The sequence below is a fragment of the Cervus elaphus genome, chromosome 11 (genome assembly GCF_910594005.1).
Source record: "Cervus elaphus chromosome 11, mCerEla1.1, whole genome shotgun sequence".
Classification (NCBI taxonomy): Eukaryota; Metazoa; Chordata; class Mammalia; order Artiodactyla; family Cervidae; genus Cervus; species Cervus elaphus.
The window spans coordinates 20,790,061-20,813,542 of record NC_057825.1 but is presented as its reverse complement, the minus strand read 5'-3'; positions in this window follow the sequence as shown (position 1 = coordinate 20,813,542).

Genomic DNA, 23,482 nt, shown 5'->3' with positions numbered 1-23,482 from the left:
GCTCAGGTCCCAGGCTGTCTGGCCCCAGCAGTGATGCTCTACACTGCATGCTCTACCATCTCCCTACACAAAGAGGGTCTCAGGTAAGGTGATGGCTCCCAGAGTGTGACAAGGATACACGGCGTCTGGGGTTCTGCTCAGACCACTCAGCCAGAGGGGCTCAGAGAGAAATGAGGGAGAAGGGGGTCAAGCACCCTAGATGTGAGCATGGACCACACACAGTGAGACTCTGGTGAGTTTTTCCATGCTGCTCTTGGTTTAATGACTCAAGTCAGCCTAGAGTGACCTTCTTTGATCCGAATCCTCAAGGATCCACAGAAATTCCAAGAGTTCCTTTTCCCCAAAGACCTGGGGTAACCTAAGGACCCAGAAGATTTTGCCTAGAAACATCATCTAAACCCACCTAACCGGCCATAGGCCAGAATGAGAAATTTGGCCTAAGAATAAATAAATAAATCGCTTCCTCTACATCTTTGCCAAAGGGGAATTTGGAAATGCCATTAGAAGGACCCAAAGAAGAAGAAATGCCAGCATAAATCAGTCCAGCCTGGATTCTAAAGGAAGGCCTGACCCACACTTGCAAACATGGACAAAATAATGATGAATCATACCTTTCTCCCCAGATGTGAACCCTGAAACCCTGCCAAGGTCTGTTTCAGTGTTTTATTGATGGAGTCACATGGCCACATCCCAGGGGCTCGGTTCCCTCATTCATGGAGCCAAGTCTTGGTAAATGTTTTGTGTTTGCAGATCTGTGAGCTTGATGAGGCGTGACGATGTTTGCCCATTGCAGCCTGTCTTGTGTGCTTGGGGTCTGGGCACTGCTCACACACCAGTGGCATTCCAGCACGTGACCCACCAATAAACATAGATAGCATCTGCGCCGAAGGGTTCAAGACCTCTGTGATGATTATCATCTTGGTGGGTTGTGGTTTTCTTTTGTTTTACAAAGCCCACAAAATTACTGTTATGCTTTTCTAACAACAATACCACGTTGTTAGAAAATTGTGAAGTGGGATTCTGAAGACCTGGATTTAAGCTGCCATTTACTAATTTTGTAACCAGGAGGAAAAATCAATAAGTCTGAGACTCAGTTTTCTTGTCTGTAAAATGGAGGTGATAATCTTCATCATCATGGGTTGAATGCATACTTTACCTGTCTCTCTTGGATGGTATAAGGCCAAGAATCAACACATTCTTGAAAGTATAATGCAAACTGCCAATCACTCAATAAATGTAATATATACCATTTTTCTCCAATGTGAATTCAGCAAAAGTATGAAACTAGGCCAGGTGACACAGGCCTGGGAGAAAATCAGTCATGTGGTTTTGTCAGAGGAACTGGTTTTGTCAGAGGAACTGGATTTGTCAGAGGAACATCTTCAACCAGTGGGCCAACCTACAAGGCTGTAGAGAACCTAAATTATTGACCCCCCCTCTAATGTACTAGGCACCTCTAGGCACTGAGAATCCACTATTAGCCAGTGGGGTTCTACTCTATGGAGAAACTCACAGTCCAAACTGGAAGTGAATGACAGGCACATATTAATAATAATGCAGACGCATTGGAAAGAACAGGCTTCTATGGCCTTGAGCTTCCTGGAAAGGGCTTCTTGAAGGAAGGGCCACTGAACTGAATGTGGAGAGGTAATGAAAAATGTGCTTATAAATCAAGCAAGTCACAGCACAAATACAAAGAAAGAAAGTGCTTGAGACTTTTCAGAGGAGGATGCTGTTAAGCCGTGGACTTTCTCACCTAGGGGTTGGTTTGTGGAAAGAGAGAAGGCAGGATGATGTACAGTGGTGACCCAGCCCTCCTGGTGACCCCACCACCTCACATTTCGTGGGTGAAGAAGAACTGAGAGACCTCAGGGAGCTGCGCTAGGAGATGGTAATGGGGAAAGGTCGAGGGTAAACAGGGGTTGATCAAGAAAGACATGAGCAGAAACAGTTCTCACCCACTCAGTAGCAAGGAAAGAGGCAATGCAAACTTCCACTTAGGTTTTTCCCACTTGAGCTTGAATCTTTGGTAAATGGCAAGTCACTAAGCTTCACAGAGTCTCCGTTTTCTCAAATGACAGAGGAGCAGCAAGAACAATTGACGGGTGACCGTCATCATGATAAATGGAAGGTCTCCAGCCGATTCACGATTGACTGAGAGGCTCTCATTAGAATTCCCGAGGTGACATAACTGGAAGAGATGTTCAAGCTTCCACATTGCAGAGTCATTTTATCTTTCCAAGTTTTGTGTTTTTTTGGGTTTTTTTTTTTAAACCTCCCAATTGATGGCTTTAGAATCAACTTTTCATTCTCATTTCTCCGGCTGCAAAGTATACTTTGGCACAAGAACGCCAGCGCAGGCACAGGAACTGGGCTCCGTTCCCCCTGGTGGATGAAGTGTCTGATCCTTAAACCAGAACCATCTGTGTGAAATGACTGGGAGGCACAAAAAAGTGCCGGAACCACAAAATTCCACCTTTGGTTTTGGCTTTCTGGCCACAAAAGAACAAAAATGCAGCTCTTGTTTCTCCCAGTCTTTCCCCCTCCACCGTCTACTTGGGTCTGACTTCAGGTCTCGATTAGGAAGCCCTGAGGTTTGGGGGCCCACTCATCCAACTGCCTTTGGAGATCTTGCTGGAATGCACATGAAGGTCATGGCATTGGCTGAGAATTAAATAATTTTTCTTTTTTTTTTCAAAAAAACAAACTTCATAAATCCTGGCTCATTCTCACACAGGTGTATAGAAAAAACAGAGGAGATTTTTCTACATGTTCAGGTCTTGCCAAGACCCAAATATGAAACACGTATGAGACCCAAATATGAATTTTTTTTTCCACAGAAGGTGTCTGTTAAGACACTTGAAGTGAGTCCTGAGAAAGGTGAGCAGTGAGTTATGAAAATATCATGCCCAATATCTGCTGAGAAGGACCCAAAGGATCTGCACACAGCATCTTCCCACTTTAGTATCATCCAGGGCGCTGTTTGCATCACCTGATAAAGATGGCAGTTTGGACCAACTCGATGGGGTGGGACCAAGATATTTATGGACACAAGTGACGGGTGTTGGAAATTTTGCTCTCCTCCACACCACAGGAAAGCTTGAAGATCCAACCCAAACCAGAGCTCGTTCAAGTGTCAGAAGATGAAAATAATGTGGTTTGGGTGCACAAACGTTTTTAGCTATAAATACCCTTTAGATGGTTCCAGTGCATTGAGCCAAAACCTAAATGCTGTGAGGTTTCACCCAACTGAATGGTTCCTGAAATAAAGACAAGGCAAGGACAAAAGTTATCAAGATGAAATTGAAAGACCAGAGACAGACTCTAAATGGATGACCTGATGAAGGAGCAAAAACACATCCAGGACATTAGTAACAAGTGTCAGCAGAGCGCTTTAGGTGGGTTGTGCAAGCTCATTCAAATCCAGGAACATGGTAAATCCTTCACCAGAAATTCCAGGAGAAGGTGTGGGTGCTCTGCCCTATGAAGATGATGAAACCAGAAACTCGAAATGGAGAAGCCAGCTCAGGATTGAAAGCCAGCTCCATCTGACCCCAAAGCCCACCGTCTTCCACAGGACACACTGACCTAATCACACGTGCGTGTTTCCCCATCTTGAAGAGGGTGTGAGCTCTTCAAGGGTCATGGCGTGTGCTGTCCCAGTCGCCTTGGATTCCATAGGACCAGGACATGTTGGTACCTTGGAAGTTGTATGAAGCTTCTCAGGCAGCCATGCTAAAATGGTTTATCACAACTTGGGTGGATTAAAACAATGGATGTTTATTTTCTCACATTTTGGAAGCTGGAAGTCCAAACCCAGCTGCCTTCAAGATTGGTTACTACTTGGGGCTCTGAGGGAGCATCTTCACCAAGCCTCTCTGGCTTCTGATTGTGAACCAGAAGTCTTTGGTTGTTCTTGGTTTGTAGATGCTTCACTGTAATCTCTGCCCCCATCTTGTCATGGTGTTCTCTCTGTGTCCGAGTCTGTGTCTCTTCTCTTCTTATATGGACAGCAGTCACATTGCATTAGGGCCACCCTGCTCCAGTATGGCTTCATTTTAACCCATTACATCTGTAAAGAACCAGTTTCCAAATAAGGCCACAGTCAAAGGCAAAGTGCTTGGGACGCCAACCTATCTTTGAAAAGGACACAATTCAACCCATGACAGAGACAATAAATCCTTTGTTTCATTGAAATATGGTTGATTTACCAAGTTGTGCTAATTACTGTTGTTCAGCAAAGTGATTCAGTTATGTATATATATATATGTATATATATATATAAATATATTATTTTTAAAGTATCTCTTTTTAAAATTATTTTCATTCTTTTTTTTTTTTTTTTGGCCATGCCACATGGCCTGTGGGAGCTTAGTTTCCTGATCAGGGATCAAACTTGCACCCCCCACTTTGGGAGCCCAGAGTTTTAACCAATGGACTGCAGAGGAAGTTCAATCTTTTTTTAAATATTCCTTTCCATTATGGCTTATCACAGGATATTGAATATAGTTCCCTGTGGTATACAGGGAACTTGTTGGATAAACTTGTTGTTTATCCATTCTATATATAAAATCTTACATCTGCTAACCCCAACCTCCCACTCCATCCTTCCCCCAAACCCCTCCTCCTTGGCAATGACTAGTATGTTCTCTATGTCTGTGATCCTGTTTCTGTTACGTAGATAGATTTATTTGTGACAGACGATACATTCTTATTTCTTGAATTAGAAAGACCACATGGCCCCTTCCAGGACTTCTGATATCATCCATGGTCTGGGAGACCCTGTTAGGGCCTCTCTGGATACTTCAGTTCCCTGAGTACAACTGGTCCGCCTTCTTCCCAAAACCTGAAGAAACCAGTCAGATTTGCCAAAGCCTCCACCATGCTGGGGCCCTTCTGGGTCCTGATAGAATGAGGAGATAACTCCTCTCCCATTAGGTATCCTAACCCACTCCTTTTTCCTCTAAAAGCCCAGGCAGTTTTACAACTGCGTAAGGAAGATGGGAGGCTTCTAGGTAACTCAGTGGTAAAGAATCCGCCTGCCAGGCAAGAGATGTGGGTTCCTTCCCTGGGTTAGGGGGATCCCCTGGAGAAGGGAATGGTTACCCACCCCAGTATTCTTGCCTGAAGAATCCCATGGATAGAGTAGCCTGGAGGGCTACAGTCCATGGGGTTGCAAAAGAGTTGGACTCAACTCAGCGACTAAACAACAACAAACAACAAAGGAAGATGGGAAGCTCTGAATGTCGTTTAAACGGGAAAACAAATCTAAGAGCCACATCTTGATCCTGAGGCAGGGCACCATGAGGATACTTATTACAAAAAAAAAAAACCAGCAGGAATAAAACTGAACCTCATCAAAGTGTAACATTTATCAACTGATGAGCCCTCAAAGAAATGCCAGTGTAAGCTTCCAGACTTCTCTGCTGTCAAATCTTTGGGCTGTTTGGTTGGTTGGTTGCTGGTTGGTTTTGTTTGAATAAATAATTTTTCAAGAATTTTATATTAGCAAACACACATACAATGTATGTCCCATCTCCATGTGTGCTACGCTCAGTCGTGTCCGACTCTTTGCAGCCCCATGGACAGTAGCCGGCCAGGCTCCTCTGACCATGGGATTTTTCAGGCAAGAATACGGGGGTGAGTAGCCACTCCCTTCTCTAGGGGATCTTCCTGACCCGGGGATCAAACCCACATCTTTCACATCTCCTGCATTGGCAGGCAGGTTCTTTACCACTAGAAGGGTAGCCTGTCCTACCTCCAAGATAGCCATAAATGAAGATGTTACCACCCAAGAAGATAGTATTGACAGAAATGAATAAAAAGTGGCTAATAAAGCCAAAATTAAGAAAACTATAGAAAGTAACTAGGAAAATGTAAGCCCCTTCTGGCAATGAGCATTTGCATATACGGTTAAATATAATTTCCACCAGGTGCTTGAAGCACAAGAGTAATTATAGATGAGCCAAAAATGAAGCGATAACCTTTTTTCGGCACGGACACCACCGCCTCTGATTATGTGGCAGTGTTTTGAAGAGTTAAACGCCTTCTACAAACGCCAGGTGGTGGGGTTATTACTGCCTTCACTGCACCTCATCACTGCCAAGGCTGCACATGGAGCAGTTTCACAGGGAATAGTTTACCCTCCACTTTCTTTCCCTGGAAATACACGCTTCATTTCAGCCTGCAGGGCTCCATGCCTGCTCCAAAGAATCCTGGCATTCTAACAATAAAGGCAAAGAGGGCATGTCCTTTTCCAATTTGCAGGAGAAGAATAAGTAGATGAATAGACATTTCCCAATGTGAAGCTTTATTCTGTAATTTTCCTGGTAAGTGTTTGGAATTCACTCCCTTTGGACCGCTAGTAAGTACCAGAGATGACCGAGAAAAGCAGTAAGCCTGATCACCAGCACAGTTCTCATAGCACCACGCACCTGCCACCAGCCCACTGATGCCAATAGGGCAAAACACCAGTTTGCATTTGCATCATCTTTTCCCCCACCACACTCTGATGTATATGACTGGGAGTGAAGGGATAGGGCATGCAGTTCTAGAGCTCTGCAGGTTTAACCCTGGACTTGGCCCCTGTGAGCTCAGAATAAACTTTTGCTGTAAGAAGGAACAGGTGAAAATGCAAATCAAAACCACAATGAGATATCACTTCACACTGGTTAGGCTGGTTATTATTTTTTTTAATTATATATATATATAAACAGACACACAAGATGAGTATCAGCAAGGATGTAGAGAAATTAAAACACTTGTGCATTGCTGTTGGGAATGTAAAATGGTGAAAACAATAAGGCACTCAAAAAATTAAATATAGAATTACCATAGGATCCAGAGTCCATCTCTGGGTATGTATTTAGAAAAATTCAAAACAGAAACACAAGCACACCCACATCATGGCAGCACTATTCATAACAGCCAAAAGACAGAAGCAACCAAATGCCTGCCCATCAATGGATGAATGGATAGGCAAATGTGGTCTAGACATGCAATGGAATATCATTCGACCTTAAAAAGGAAGGAAACTCTGATACACACTACAGCATGGATTAACCTTGAGGACACTATGCTAAATGAAATAAACCAGAAACACAAGGACAAATACTGTGACTCATTATGTGAGAGCATGCGTGCTAAGTCACTTCAGTCGTGTCTGACTCTTTGTGACCCTATGGCTGTAATCTACCAGTCTCCTCTGTCCATGGGATTCTCCAGGCAAGAATACTAGAGTCGGTTGCCATGTCCTCCTCCAGGAAGTCTTCCTGACCCAGGGATAAAACCTGCATCTCTTACATCTCCTGCACTGGCAGGTGTGTTCTTCACCACTAGCGCCACCTGGGAAGCCTTAATTTGCATTATGAGGTACCTAAAAGAGTCAAATTCATAGAGTCAGAAAGTAGATCAGTTCAGTTCAGTTCATTTCAGTCGCTCAGTCATGGCTGACTCTTTGCGACCCCATGAATCGCAGCACGCCAGGCCTCCCTGTCCATTACAAACTCCTGGAGTTGACTCAAACTCATGCCCATCGAGTCGGTGATACCATCCAGTCATCTCATCCTCTGTCGTCCCCTTCTCCTCCTGCCCCCAATCCCTCCCAGCAACAGGGTCTTTTCCAATGAGTCAACTCTTTGCATGAGGTGGCCAAAGTATTGGAGTTTCTGCTTCAGCATCAGTCCTTCCAATGAACACCCAGGACTTATCTCCTTCAGGATGGATTTGTTGGATCTCCTTGCTGTCCAAGGGACTCTCAGGAGTCTTCTCCAACACCACAGTTCAAAAGCATCAATTTTTCAGTGCTCAGTTTTCTTCACAATCGAACTCTCACATCCATACATGACCACTGGAAAAATCATAGCCTTGACCAGACGGACCTTTGTTGGCAAAGTAATGTCTCTGCTTTTTAATATGCTGTCTAGGTTGGTCATAACTCCCTTCCAAGGAGTAAGTGTCTTTTAATTTCATGGCTGCAGTCACCATCTGCAGTGATTTTGGAGCCCCCCAAAATAAAGTCTGACACTGTTTCCACTGTCTCCCCATCTACTTCCCATGAGGTGATGGGACCAGATTCCATGATCTTAGTTTTCTGAATGTTGAGCTTTAAGCCAACTTTTTCACTCTCCTCTTTCACTTTCATCAAGAGGCTTTTTAGTTCCTCTTCACTCTCTGACATAAGGGTGGTGTCATCTGCATATCTGAGGTTATTGATATTTCTCCCAGCAATCTTGATTCCAACTTGTGCTTCTTCCAGCCCAGCGTTTCTCATGATGTACTCTGCATATAAGTTAAATAAGCAGGGTGACAATATACAGCCTTGATGTACTCCTTTTCCTATTTGGAACCAGTCTGTGGTTCCATGTCCAGTTCTAACTGTTGCTTCCTGACCTGCATACAGGTTTCTCAAGAGGCAGGTCAGGTGGTCTGGTATTCCCATTTCCTTCAGAATTTTTCCACAGTTTATTGTGATCCACATAGTCAAAGGCTTCGGCATAGTCAATAAAACAGAAATAAATGTTTTTCTGGAACTCTCTTGCTTTTTCGATGATCCAGCGGATATTGGCAATTTGATCTCTGGTTCCTCTGCCTTTTCTAAAACCAGCTTGAACATCTGGAAGTTCTCGGTTCATGTATTGCTGAAGCCTGGCTTGGAGAATTTTGAGCATTACTTTACTAGCGTGTGAGATGAGTGCAATTGTGTGGTAGTTTGAGCATTCTTTGGGATTGCCTTTCTTTGGGATTGGAATGAAAACTGACCTTTTCTAGTCCTGTGGCCACTGCTGAGTTTTCCAAATTTGCTGGCATATTGAGTGCAGCACTTTCACAGCATCATCTTTCTGGATTTGAAATAGCTCAACTGGAATTCCATCACATCTACTAGCTTTGTTCGTAGTGATGCTTTCTAAGGCCCACTTGACTTCACATTCCAGGATATCTGGCTCTAGGTGAGTGATCACACCACTGTGATTATCTGGATAGTGGCTACCAAAACTTCCCTGGTAGCTCAGCTGGTAAAGAATCCGCCTGCAATGCAGGAGACCCCAGTTCGATTCCTAGGCTGGAAAGATCCCCGGGAGAAGGGAACAGCTACCCAGTCCAGCATTCTGGCCTGGAGAATTCCGTAGACTGTATATCCATGGGGTTGCAAAGAGTCAGACATGACTGGGTGACTTTCACTTTCAGAGGGGTTAAGGGAAGGGAGAAACGAGAAGTTATTATTTAATGGGTATAAAGTGTCAGTTCAGGAAGATGAAAAATTGTGGAGAGTGATGATGTTAACAGGTGCACAATCATGTGAATGTACTGAAGGCCACTGAACTGTACACTCAAAATGGTTAAATGGTCAATTTCATGTTATGAAATTTTTACAATGGAAAAAAAAAGAACAATAAACAGATGAGTGTCAACATTGAACAACATTCTCTAGAAAGCATCCAGTTTCTGGGAGTTCCATCACCTAACCAGCTTCAGCAACTTGAGAGGAGAGTTGCTAGGGTACCACCGATGGGTATTTTAAGAATAATAAATGCAATGAGAGATTATTGTACTAAGTGAAGTAAGTCATAAAGACAAATACCATATGGTATCACTTATAGGTGGAATCTAAAATATGGCACAAATGAATCTATCTACAAAATATAAACAGACTCACAGACATAGAGAATAGATTTGTGGTTGCCAACGGGGAGGTGGGGATGGAGATGGATGGATTAGGAGTTTGGGGTTAGGATTGAGAGAGGCAAGCTATTATATATAGAATGAATAAATAATAAGGTCCTACTGTGTAGTACAGGGAACTATATTCAACATCCTGGGATAAACCATAATGAAAAAGAATATAAAAAGGAATGTATTAATATATTTGTGCATAATTTAGTCACTTTGCTGACACAGTGTTATAAATCAACTTACTTCAATAAAAAAAAAAACTTTTTATAAGAATGTTAAAGAAAAAGACTATAACTTCCTTTAATGCAGAGATTTATTATATTGACTCACAATTCCAGTACTCAAATAATCCCAGTTGACCACATTTGTGAAGGTAAACGTGATAACATGAACTTACTTGGCAAATTCAGCATTGCACATGTTGTAATATGAGAAGTGTAAACCTCTTTTTCCTTCCCAGCCCCTCTCTCAAAAGGTAATCACTATTAACGGTGTCATAATGTATTCTTTAAACAACAACAACAACAAATGGTACCCTTAGACAAGTGTTATGATGGCACATATGCATGAGTATATATTTTTACATCTTCACTTTGCATGTTTATATTTACATTCTAAGATTTTATATTTATAGTGCTAACGTTTATACAACTTGTTTTATACCCTGTACACTTTTCAGGATTTAACTTTTTTCCCATTGAAAATATTCAGAGGGATTTTTCCCTGTTAGGATGCAGAGTTACTTGTGTAGACTATACTGTAGCTACTTATAGACTGTTTAATATTCTTGACAAAACCTTTAAGCTGTGATGTAAATGGATTAAATACTCCAATCAAAAGACACAGGCTGGCTGAATAAACACAAAAGCAAAACCCATATATAATGCTGTCTGTCTGATGCTGTAAAGAGCAACACTGCATAGGAACCTGGAATGTTAGGTCCATGAATCAAGACAAATTGGAAGTGGTCAAACAAGAGATGGCAAGAATGAACATCAACATTCTAGGAATCAGTGAACTAAGATAGACTGGAATGGGTGAATTTAACTCAGATAACCATTACATCTACTACTGTGGGCAGAATCCCTTAGAAGAAATGGAGTAGCCATCATAGTCAACAAAAGAGTCTGAAATGCAGTCCTTGGATGCAATCTCAAAAATGACAGAATGATCTCTGTTGGTTTCCAAGGCAAACCATTCAATATCACAGTAATCCAAGTCTATGCCCTGACCAATAATGCTGAAGAAGCTGAAGTTGAACAGTTCTATGAAGACCTACAAGACCTTTTAGAACTAACACCCAAAAAAGATGTGCTTTTCATTATAGGGGACTGGAATGCAAAAGTAGAAAGTCGAGAAACACCTGGAGTAACAGGCAAATTTGACCTTGCAGTACAGAATGAAGCAGGGCAAAGGCTAATAGAGTTTTGCCAAGAGAACGCACTGGTCATAGCAAACACCCTCTTCCAACAACACAAGAGAAGACTCTACACATGGACATCACCAAATGGTCAACACCGAAATCAGATTGATTATATTTTTGCAGCCAAAGATGAAGAAGCTCCATACAGTCAGCAAAAACAAGACTGGGAGCTGACTGTGGCTCAGATCATGATCTCCTTATTGCCAAATTCAGACTTAAATTGAAGAAAGTGAGGAAAACCACTAGACCATTCAGATAGGACCTAAATCAAATCCCTTATGATTATACAATGGAAGTGAGAAATAGATTTAAGGTACTATATTTGATAGAGTGCCTGATGAACTATGGACGGAAGTTTGTGACATTGTACAGGAGACAGGGAGCAAGACCATTCCCAAGAAAAAGAAATGCAAAAAAGCAAAATGGTTGTCTGAGGAGGCCTTCCAAATAGCTTTGAGAAGAAAAGAAGTGAAAAGCAAAGGAGAAAAGGAAAGATATTCCCATTTGAATGCAGAGTTTCAAAGAATAGCAAAGAGAGATAAGAAAGCCTTCCTCAGCAAACAATGCAAAGAAATAGAGGAAAACAACAGAATGGGAAAGACTGGAGATCTCTTCAAGAAAATTAGAGATACCAGGGAACATTTCATGCAAAGATGGGCTCAATAAAGGACAGAAATGGTATGGACCTGACAGAAGCAGAAGACATAAAGAAAAGATGGCAAGAATACACAGAAGAACTTTACAAAAAAGATCTTCACGACCCAGATAATCACAATGGTGTGATCACTCACCTAGAGCCAGACATCCTGGAATGTGAAGTCAAGTGGGCCTTAGAAAGCATCACTACAAACAAAGCTAGTGGAAGTGATGGAGTTCCAGTTGAGCTATTTCAAATCCTGAAAGATGATGCTGTGAAAGTGCTGCACTCAATATGCCAGCAAATTTGGAAAACTCAGCAGTGGCCACAGGACTAGAAAAGATCAGTTTTCATTCCAATCCCAAAGAAAGGCAATCCCAAAGAATGATTAAACTACTGCATAATTGCACTCGTCTCACATTCTATTAAATTAGTGCTCAAAATTCTCCAAGCCAGACTTCAGCAGTACATGAACTGTGAACTTCCAGATGTTCAAGATGATTTTAGAAAAGGCAGAGGAACCAGAGATCAAATTGCCAACGTCTGCAGGATCATCGAAAAAGCAAGAGAGTTCCAGAAAAACATCTATTTCTGCTTTATTGACTACGCCAAAGCCTTTGACTGTGTGGATCACAATAAACTGTGGAAAATTCTGAAGGAAATGGGAATACCAGACCACTTGACATGCCTTTTGAGAAACCTGTATGCAGGTCAGGAAGCAACAGTTAGAACTGGACATGGAACAGCAGACTGGTTCCAAATAGGAAAAGGAGTACATCAAGGCTGTATATTGTCACCCTGTTTATTTAACTTATATGAAGAGTACATCATGAGAAATGCTTGGCTGGAGGAAGCATAAGCTGGAATCAAGATTGCTGGGAGAAATATCAATAACCTCAGATATACAGATGACACCACCCTTAGAACGTGAAGAAGTGAAGTGAAGCAGAATGTGAAGAAGAACTAAAGAGCCTCTCAATGATAGTGAAAGAGGAGAGTGAAAAAGTTGGCTTAAAGCTCAACATTCAGAAAACTAAGATCATGGCATCCAGTCCCATTACTTAATGGCAAATAGATGGGGAAACAATGGAAACAGTGGCTGACTTTATTTTTAGGGGCTCCAAAATCACTGCAGATGGTGATTGCAGACATGAAATTAAAAGACGCTTACTCCTTGGAAGAAAGTTATGACCAACCTAGGCAGCATATTAAAAAGCAGAGACATTACTTTGCCAACAAAGGTCCGTCTAGTCAAGGCTACGGTTCTTCCGGTCGTCATGTATGGATGTGAGAGTTGGACTATAAAGAATGCCGAGCGCTGAAGAATTGATGCTTTTAAACTGTGGTATTGGTGAAGACTCTTGAGAGACCCTTGGACTCAAGGAGATCCAACCAGTCCATCCTAAAGGATATCAGTCCTGGATTATTCATTGGAAGGACTGATGTAGAAGCTGAAACTCCAATACTTTGGCCACCTGATATGAAGAGCTGATTCATTTGAAAAGACCCTAATGCTGGGAAAGATTGAAGGTGGGAGGAGAAGGGGATGACAGAGGATGAGATGGTTGAATGGCATCACCAACTCAATGAACATGAGTTTAGGTAAACCCCGGGAGTTGGTGATGGACAGGGAGGCCTGGTGTGCTGCCGTCCATGGGGTTACAAAGAGTTGGACACGACTGAGCGACTGAACTGAACTGAACAAGAGACCCACTTCAGACACATACAGACTGAAAGTGAGGGGGTGGAAAAAATATTCTATGCAAATAAAAATTCTTTTTAAAAAGTGGGAATAGTAATGCCCAAGTTTGTTTTTGTGTTTTGTTTTGTTGACTCTAGCAAGTATATTCATTCCAATGGAATTGTTAGATCAAAATATGAGCGATTTGTATTTTCATGAACATTGGCAGAATACAATCTGTAACATAGCAACAGCCTAAACTTTCACAATGTGTAAGAAAACCTGTTCCCCACCCATCACCCCAGTCATTTCAGCACTTTGCAAGAAACACTGTTTTAATGTTTGCTTTTCTAATGAAGTGACTTGGTATCTCCTAATGTTTATTTTGAATTTCCTTTACTAAGAGATTTGCTGAGCATTCTTTAACACGTTTCATGTCCATTTTTTTTTCCTTTAAACTATTTGTAGATCTTCTTTACTGGCTTCCCTATTACTTTGCCTTATTAATTTACATGAGCTCTTTAAAGATTCTAGAAACTAGCCTTTCACTTGTTATATGTGTTGCAGATATGTTCCCTAGATTTGTTGGGTTTACTTTGTTTCAGGTCTTATGTGCCAGAGATAATTCAAAATTTCCTCTTTGTCATATTATCTGTCTTTTACAGCTTCTGGATTTTCGATCCTACTCAGAAAGGCTTTTCCTTGCTCCAAGTTTAAAAATAAACTCATTCCAACTTTTACACTATCTTTGCTCTGTGTATGTAATAGTGGGCCAATGGTGTTGCCTTAAATGAAATAAAATATAAGAACAATATATGAGAATATTAATACCAGCTATTAAAATAGAGGTGAATGACTATGTCAAGTGATTCTCAAGAAACATGCCAAAATAACTCAGTGGGAAAAGAATACTATTTTCAATAAATGGTACTGGGACAACTGTATATCCACATGTAAAAGTGAAGCTGAACCCCTAACTCACCCCTATAAAAAAGTCAAGCTCAAAATGGATCATAGACTTAAATATAATAGCTAAAATTATCAAAATCCTAAAGAAAACATGAAAGTAAATCTTTGTATGCTTTGGTTAGGGCAATGGTTTTTTAGAAGGGACACCAAAAATACAACTGATAAAAGGAAAAAAAAAAAACAGATAAATTGGAATTCATAAAAATTTAAAACCCATGTTTCAAAGACCACTGTCTTAAAAGTGAACATACAACCCACAAAATGGGAGAGATTTTTTGCAAATCACACATTGATAAGAAATGTATCTTGAAGATGTTACTTAACACTCACTAGAAGGGATGAAATAAAATGGGCAAAATAACAGTCAAAAAAAGCATTGAAAAGCAAAATAAAAAGTAACATGTTTGGGACTTCCCTGGCAATCCAGTCTGCCTTCCAATGCAGGGGTGCAGGTTCAATCCTTGGTCAGGGATTTAAGATCCCCCATGCCTCAGGACCAAAAAAACAAAACTTAAAACAGAAGCAATATTGTAACAAATTCAATAAAGACTTTAACAAAATGGTCCACATCAAAAATAAATAAATAAATAACACATTTGGGCAAGGATGTGGAAAAACTGAACTTCCATTCATTTTTGATGGGGTTGTTAAACTTTGAAAAGCAGACTGGCAGTTCCTCAGAATATTAGACACAAAGTCACCATATGATCCAGCACTCCATTCTTAGATATACACCCAAGGCAAATAAAGACCATGTCCATGCATAAAATTGTACGTACATGCTCATAGCAATATTATCCCAATAGCCAAAAGATGAAAACAAGCCAAATGTACATCAACTGAACATTAAATGATGAATGTACATCATTGATCATTTCAATGGAACATTTCAACAATGGAATATTACTCAGCAGTGAAAAAGAATGAAATACTAATTCATGTTTCAACATGGATGAACCTTGAAAACATCATGCTTCATAAAAGAAGCCAATCACAAAAGAATGCATATTGTATGATTCCATTTGCTTGAAATATGCAGAATAGGCAAATCCATGGAGAAAAAAAGTAAATTAGTAGTTGCTTAGGGCCAGGACCAGAGGCAGGAAGGACACTGGGGTAACAGAGAATGACTGCTAATGAGTATGGTGTTTCTTTAGGGATGATAAGATTGTTCTAAAATTAGATAATGGTCATGGTTGTGAAATTCTATGAATATCATGTACTCTGGAGTCTGCACACCACAACTAAAGAGTTGGCATGCCACAGCAAAGACCCAGCAAAGCCAAAGAAATAAAACCGATATTTTTAAAGACTCTATGAATATACTAAAACCCACTGAATTTTACATTTTATACATATGAATTTTATAGTATTTAAATTATATCTCATTAAAGTTATTTTTTAACTTTATTTTAAAAATCAGACAATGAGCCATAGTCTTCCAACTCCTGTGCTAGATTTTAACATTTTGTGCTTTTCTAACATGATAATAACAATGGGAAAGAAAGAGGAGTAAAAGATAAGAAGAGAAAGTGAGTGAGAAACGGATGGGAGGAGAAAATTAGAAATGGATACAGGGCAAAAACTCAGAGAATGACTTAGAGAAAAAAGCAAAAAACATCTTTTCTTCCCTTTGTATATAAAGAGTTATAGGTAAAACACTCCCTCATCCAGGAGGAATACCCAGCTTGAAAGCAGGAATCCAGAGAAGTTTGTCATGGGGAGATGAAAGGGAACCAATGAACTAGGCACCATACAGCCGGATCACTCTGTCCCCTGCTGTTTCCTAACAGCAAGCCCATAGCCAAGTCACTTGGCCATCCTGAGCATCTCTCTACTTCTCTCTTAAAAGCGCAACAACATCTCTTTTCATAAGTATAAAGCTCAAATACTTGAAAAATCTTGATCAATTGATTGAAAGTCGTTCAATCATAACCGACTCTTCGCAACCCCATGGATTATACAGTCCATGGAATTTTCCAGGCCAGATTACTGGAGTGGGTAGCCTTTCCCTTCTCCAGGGGATTTTCCCAACCCAGGGATCAAATCGAGGTCTCCCTCATTGCAGGCAGACTCTTTACCAGCTGAGCCACAGAGGAATCCCCGATTGATTGAAAAATCTTTATACACTGTAAAATGTGAACATGATTACTAGAAAACTGATTTTTTTTTTCTGTTACTGTGGCAGGAATGAAGGTTCCTTATTTGAATTTTTACTTCTTCAGATGAATATAAATAGGCCCAGAGCAGAGTAAGACATTAGTATCAATTTTCCAAATAAAACTTGATAGAATTCAATCCCATGGACAAGAGTTCCAGTCCACCATCTGTCTTCCTCAACCGATGACAGGCATTTTCTGGGCCACCTTTTCCTCCAACCTGCGAAGAATGAAGTAGTAGCATATGCAACTCAAAGACCACAGTTGCCACTTAGAAGTCAAAGCCTGGACACGCTCATAATTACTGGCATAAGGAATAAAGAAAACTGGAAGGCCCTTGTCTTTCTGAAAGCTGAATGACCAGTTCCCAAGCGGGGAAAAAGTAAACACTGAAAAAGTAAACACTGACAGAAATGCAATGTACCTATTGAATGGCAATCCTTGGACTACTCTGGCTCTTTTCTCTTTGCTCATATTTGTTATGACTAAACATTATATGTGTGTATTCTCAGTCATGTCAAACTCTGCAATCCCGTGGACTGTAGTCCGCCAGGCTCCTCAGTCCACGGGATTCTCCAGGCAAGAATACTGGAGTGGGTTACCATTTCCTCCTCCAGGGGATCTGCCCAACCCAGGGATCAAACCTGGGTCTCTTGCATCTCCTGCATTGGCAGGCAGATTCTTTACCACTTGCACCACCTAGGAAGCCCTTTGACTAAACATTACTTTGGGTAAACAAAAATCTATGCCAGAAAAGTGAGCAGGAGAGAGAAAAAAAAATGGGAAGACGTACTTCCAGACCCGTGAAGCTGGAGGACCTCAAGTGTATCCCTCATCTCTCGCTGTCACTTTTCTCAAATTAAAAGGGTGAGAAACACTCATGCACCCTGGCAGGCAGTGGGCTAGGAGCACCCTTGGTGGAATCTGGATTCCCCACTCCTTCACTTTCTTAGGCTCAGTGACTTTGTTCCCTACTCTGAACAAATGTGAATAGTGATGGTACCATCCCTTGCAGAGTGGTTGTGACAATCCAGTGAGTTCATACATTGAAGGCACTTGGAGCCCAGACCATGCTCATCACAATATAATGACTAATTGTTATTATCGGCTGTTATCTAGCTCCACTTCCTACAGATGGAAATCCTGGAGGATGAAAAATGATGCCTGCTATATCAGCAAACAAAGGATGTTGAGGCCAGCAAGCCATCAGGCGCCACAGCCACCCTCAACGTGTACCCTGAGGGGATTCAGGATGGGAAAAGGCTGGCTTTTAGCCTTCTAGATAACCAAGGTGCATATCAAAACAATGATTTCAGTGAATCCAAACTCTTGCATTTTCCCATACAAAGAAAGGCACTGAATTCCTTAACTTGAGATATCTGATTTTCCTTTATGCACAGCATAGTGATCTTTTGATGTTCTGACTCCCAGTTTTTGTTGCAGAAACTCCTGTCTATCCTGTATATCCTTCCTTACCTCTTCAGAGTCTTCCCCCAGAGCTATCTGAGAGGTTATCTTCTGGGCTTAAGTCCTCAGAAAATCTACTCAATAAAAAGTAACTCAACTTTTAGGTTGTGCTTTTTTTTTTTTTTCAGTTGACACCGTGCTGCCACAGAGCAGCAGAGCTTAGGTTTGAACCCAAGTCTCCCAGAATTCAAATTCTTAATCAATGTCACAGCCTTTCTGTTACCTTTCCAAAGCATACATTCTAAATGGATGATTTAATCTCAACTCAATGCCATGGGGCTTCTCTGGTGGCTCAGTGGTAAAGAATCCACCTACCAATGCAGGAGACACAGGTTTGATCCCAAGGTCAGGAAGATTCCCTGGAGGAGGAGATGGCAACCCACCCCAGTATTCTTGCCTGGAAAATCCTATGGACAGAGGAGCCTGGCAGGCTACAGTCCCCGGAGTCACAAAGAGTCGGACATGACTTAGCAACTAAGCAGCAGCAGCAATAATTCCATTCTTTTCAGACACTGTTTTAAAGAGGAAAAGCTCCGAGCTGGCAGAGGACTTGAGCTCAAATGCTGAGGGATACAGGTAGAGAAAGATATGGTAAGTTTAGCAGTCTGTGGGGAACTTAAAGGCGAGGGGGTCTGAAATTTAGGGGAAAAAAAAAAAACTTATAAGGCTAGAAATATTTAATACATACTGAGAAGTTGTTAGCTTAGGGATATAGATGGGCACGAATGAGCTGGAAGAGGAAGAACGGGTAGAGTATAAAAGAAGAAAGCCAGAAGCATAGGAAAAAACAGAGGCCAGGGCAACTGAGCTGCTCGCGGAAAACAGATTTAGAAAATGCCAAATACACTTTGATCGTGGCGGTTCCAAGGAGCGGGTGCAGAGCGGAGAAGGAGCGCGCTCATTCTCCTGTATAATTGCATCTCACACCTTCTGCATAATACAGATTTGCTCCGAGATAAGCTATCTAGGACTTTCCATTTCTCTGCTGGCTGAGATCCAGCTTGGATTTGGCATTTCCCAGGGTGTTAACAACCGTGTCTGTATTTTGGTTCTGTACTTATTAGGAGTTCTCTGAAAATAGCCTCTAGCAACTTCTGCTCTGTCTTTCTGAATGTGATGCTGAAAACTCTTGCAGCTGAATATAATTTTCAACACTTCACTTCTCCTGTAAGAACTGAGATGGAGATTCGTACTTGTCCCTTCAGGGTCCAGAAGGCAGCACCCCTCTTGTTTTACGGAAACCACACCCACAGTGGAACACCGCGAATTGGGGATTGGCTACCACACGTTGCATACTTCCATGGCTTAAAAGTGTAACACTGGTCCTTACATACCCCAGAGAGAAAATTAAAGCCAGGTGATTAATCAGTCATTAAAAGAGGGATAGAGCAGTAACTAACATTTAACAATAATTCACATCATCCAAAAAATTATGTCAAAAAGTACATTGAGGAAAACCAAACTAAAATGGAGGGGGAGGGGAATCATACATGAGAAACGAATATTCAATATGTGATGACTAAATGAAGTGTTAAAAGAGGGTTATGATTTTACTTTTCCTTTGATCAAATGAAAGTTTTGAATGTGTACTAGATGCCAGTATTGTTTGAGCGCTTTTGCACATGCTTTCTTTCATAGTCACAACCCTGGAAGAAAGCTTGGAAGCATCACTGTACAGATAAAGGAACTGTTGTTCAGAGAAATTAAGTAGTTCTCTCCACACCAGACAGCTAGAAATTAATACAGTGGGATTCAAACTCAGGTCTTTCTGACTTGAATCCCATTCTTTGCTGGAAGAACTTGCATTAAACTGCACAGAGATGCAGAGCCCCGTATACCAATCAAGTCTTCTGGTGTGAGGTATACAGGCACAATTGCAAGAGACTGAAACCACATGCCAGGGTCTATGGTAGGAGGCTAGTGGGTCAAAATTCAAAGGTTTGTGAGTGGCCTGTTCAACTCTGAAAGCAGAAAGGACTGGCTGGTTGCATATAAGCTTTTGAAGGAACAATTCTCAAAAATATGGAAATTCCATGAAGAAAAAGGAGGAGAGAAGTGTATAAAAATGAGGAGTCTATTCAGTTTCCTCTGAGCACCTATGGGAATGCAATGGGAAGTTAGGCTTAAATAAATTGGGATTAGAGTATAAAAGAGTTGTGAATGCCCTGCAGGGAGCTTGGCTGTTACTTTGTAGGAAAGAGAGGGACAGGGCACCATGAGCATGAAAGTTGAGGGTGTGGCCTCATGCTGTTTTAGGTCTCATGCTGGGGCAGTGACAAAGTTGGACACTGAGGCTGGAGGGGCAGAAAGTCCCTTTGGACACGTGCTTTGTGACCTTGTGACAATCTCCACAGGAATGGAAGAAATGACAGATGGGGCAGATTTTATAAAAAGGGAATAGATGGATTAAACTGGAGAATGAAAACACATGGTTGGAAAGATGGATGGCTAATTTGATGTGTCAACCTGATGGGCCACAGGACACTCAGATATATGGCCAAACATTGTTCTAGGAGTTTCTGAGAGGATGTTTGGTATGAGATTAATTCTTTAGTTCGTAGGCTGACCAAGCAGATTGCCCTCCTTAATCTAAGTGGGCCTCACCCAATCAGTTGAAGGTCTGAATAGCACAAAATGGCTGACCTTCCTGAGTAAGACAGAATTCTACCTGCCTGATCACTTTCAAACTAGGATTTTGGCCTTTTCCTGCCTTTGAACTCAAACTGAAATATTGGCTTTTCCTGAGGCTCAAGCCTGCCAACTAACTGATCCTAAAGATCTTGGGACCTCTTTGTCTATAATAGCATGAGCTAACTTTGTATAATAAATCATTTTATATATACACATCCAATTGTTTCTGTTTCCCTGGAGAGCCCTGACTAATATAAGATGATATCAGAATTCCAGCCTAGGTGAGTGGAAATTGGTAACAGTTCCAGGGATTAGAGCAGACTCAGATTCAGAGGAACATGGGGGATTCAATTCAGACATGACGTTTGAGGCAGAGACTCAGAGACAGTTGGATGCATGAGTCAAAAGCCCAGGAGAAAGATCTGGGGTGAAACCAGAGGTCTGGGAGCCCTCATGAGGTGTGTAAGGACTTGAGGGCCTAGGCTAGAATTATCTAGGAAGAGGGCCTGGAACATAAACACTCTACTTAGGACACCACTTCAGCCTGTCCTGAAGCCAGCGACACCAGGCCCTAAGTGACCCTAAATGTGTCTGTTCCAAGCACACAAGACCTCTCTCGATTTCCCTCTCTGAGAACTGGCACAAAAACTTCAAAGTCGCCTTCCAGGGAGAGAATCCATGAATCAGCCTCATCATAGCTCTCTTAAGTGGGGTCCTGACCATTCTGTTGGGTCTGCCCAACCCTTTGAAGCATTATTTCTCCTTTTTTTTTTTTTTTTTGATCGATTTTGAGCTCCCTAGGGCATCCCTGGTGGCTCAGAGGGTAAAGCATCTGCCTGCAAGGCAGGAGACCTGGGTTCGATCCCTGGGTCGGGAAGATCCCCTGGAGAAGGAAATGGCAACCCACTCCAGTATTCTTGCCTGGAGAATCCCATGGACAGAGGAGCCTGTAGGCTACAGTCCACGGGGTCTCAAAGAGTCGGACACGACTGAGCAACTCCACTTCACTTTCACTTGAGCTCCCTTAATATTAATATGTCACCATCTAAGTTCATCACCTTCACCATTCTGGAAAATAATTCTCCAACTTGTCTCTATGGAATCTATTTCCTACTGAGGTAAGGGACTTCTTTGGTTCCATTCTGATCAGGCAGGGCCCGGTGGAATTCTGGGAACCTGGACCCAGAGAAATCTCTTGTTCACTCAGACAGGGGAGCAAAGTGCTCCCAGGATCTTGAAAACACCACGTTGCAACAGAGATACAATTTTAAACTAGTATGCAGATCAGCAAGGTCACCTCCTTTGAGCCATCTCCCCCCCATCTCTTCAGCAGACAGGTACAGTGTGCCCACTTGAAACCAAGCTCCTGCCAGGCAGTACCCACAGCAACCATACTTACTGCAAGGATTGCCTGATAACACGGGGTTAATAGTGCCTCCCGCTGTGTTATCAGGCAAACTGAAGTTACTGGGTCAAGTGCTGGGAACAGGACCTGACCCACATCTCTGCCCTGTAGTCTCCACACCTCCCCCTTCTTGACTCCAAATCCATTAGTAGCTATGGCCGTCTTGCCGATTTCCTCTTGATACTGTGGGTTCCTCCCACTTTGAGTCTGCCCTCCTTCTCCTGTTCTAAGGCAGGGGGAGTTAGTCCTGAGTACCCCAAAGCTCCATGACCAGCAGGAAGGTGCCGACTCCTGCACTGTGTGTGTGTATGTGTGTGTGTGTGTGCGTGTGTTTTTGAGTGTATGGGTCACTGCACCCACATCTACAGTCCAATCAGTCCTTTCCACTGGAGAGCAAAGGTGGGCACAGGTAACAATTTGCACCACGCCTGTGAGTCAAGGACCTTCTCGCTGTGCTATATTTTAGTCTCCAATGAATTAAAGCTTTCGGAGGCCAGCGGACAGTTTCTCTTCCTTGATAAATGGCTAGGAAAGTGAATAATATTCAGGCTCACCCACCTCGAAGGCAGCTGTTCGTAGGATTAATTGGAAGGTTGGCCTGCTTAAGCCTCCCATATTTCTTCGGTAAGGAAAAAAAATCACAAAATCATGCGACCTTCATATTTGGTTCATGACTAGAAACAAATCTTCCTTGGCTGCTATTTTCAGGAATTTGTGGGGAAATGAAGCAGTGGCCATGCTTACAGGGCACTAAATTGTGTGATTAACAAATGTGGTCGGACGGTCAAGGCAGAAAAAAATAAAAAAGATGCCAAGTTGGATTTGCAGCTAGGATTCTGCACGAGGCTGCTGCACCCAAGCCTGTGCCCGGAGGCAGGGATGGAGGGGCAAACCCAGGAAGAGACGTCTGAGAAAGATGCCTGCAGAGTGGCAAGGAAATTAAGGAGAAGCTGTAGAGACTCAAGAGTTCCGAGCCTCTGTGTCCACTCCCCTTTTCAGAGAGAGGTAAACGGAGGCACAGTAAGGAAGTGACTTTCCCAAGACCAGTCATTTGGAGGAACCATTCTCCCACATTTGTGGCCAATGGCAAACTGACCTAGGGTCACTCCCCCTTCCCCTTTCTCACACCAGGGACATATCCATGTATGCACACACAAAGAGTAAAAACAAAACAAATGTGTGGTCCACCACTATATTTTAAACAAAATGAATATGTGGTCCAGTGCCCTACAGTAGGCCCTTCTTAACCAACAAGGACCTACTGTATGTCACAGGGAGCTATGCTCAGTGCTATGGGGCAGCCTCGATGAGACTGGGGGAGAATGGATACATGTATGTATGGCTGAGTCCCTTTGCTGTCTACCTGGAACTATCACAACATGTTAATCGGCTATCCTCCAACATAAAAAAAAAAGTTTAAAAACAATAAAAATAAATT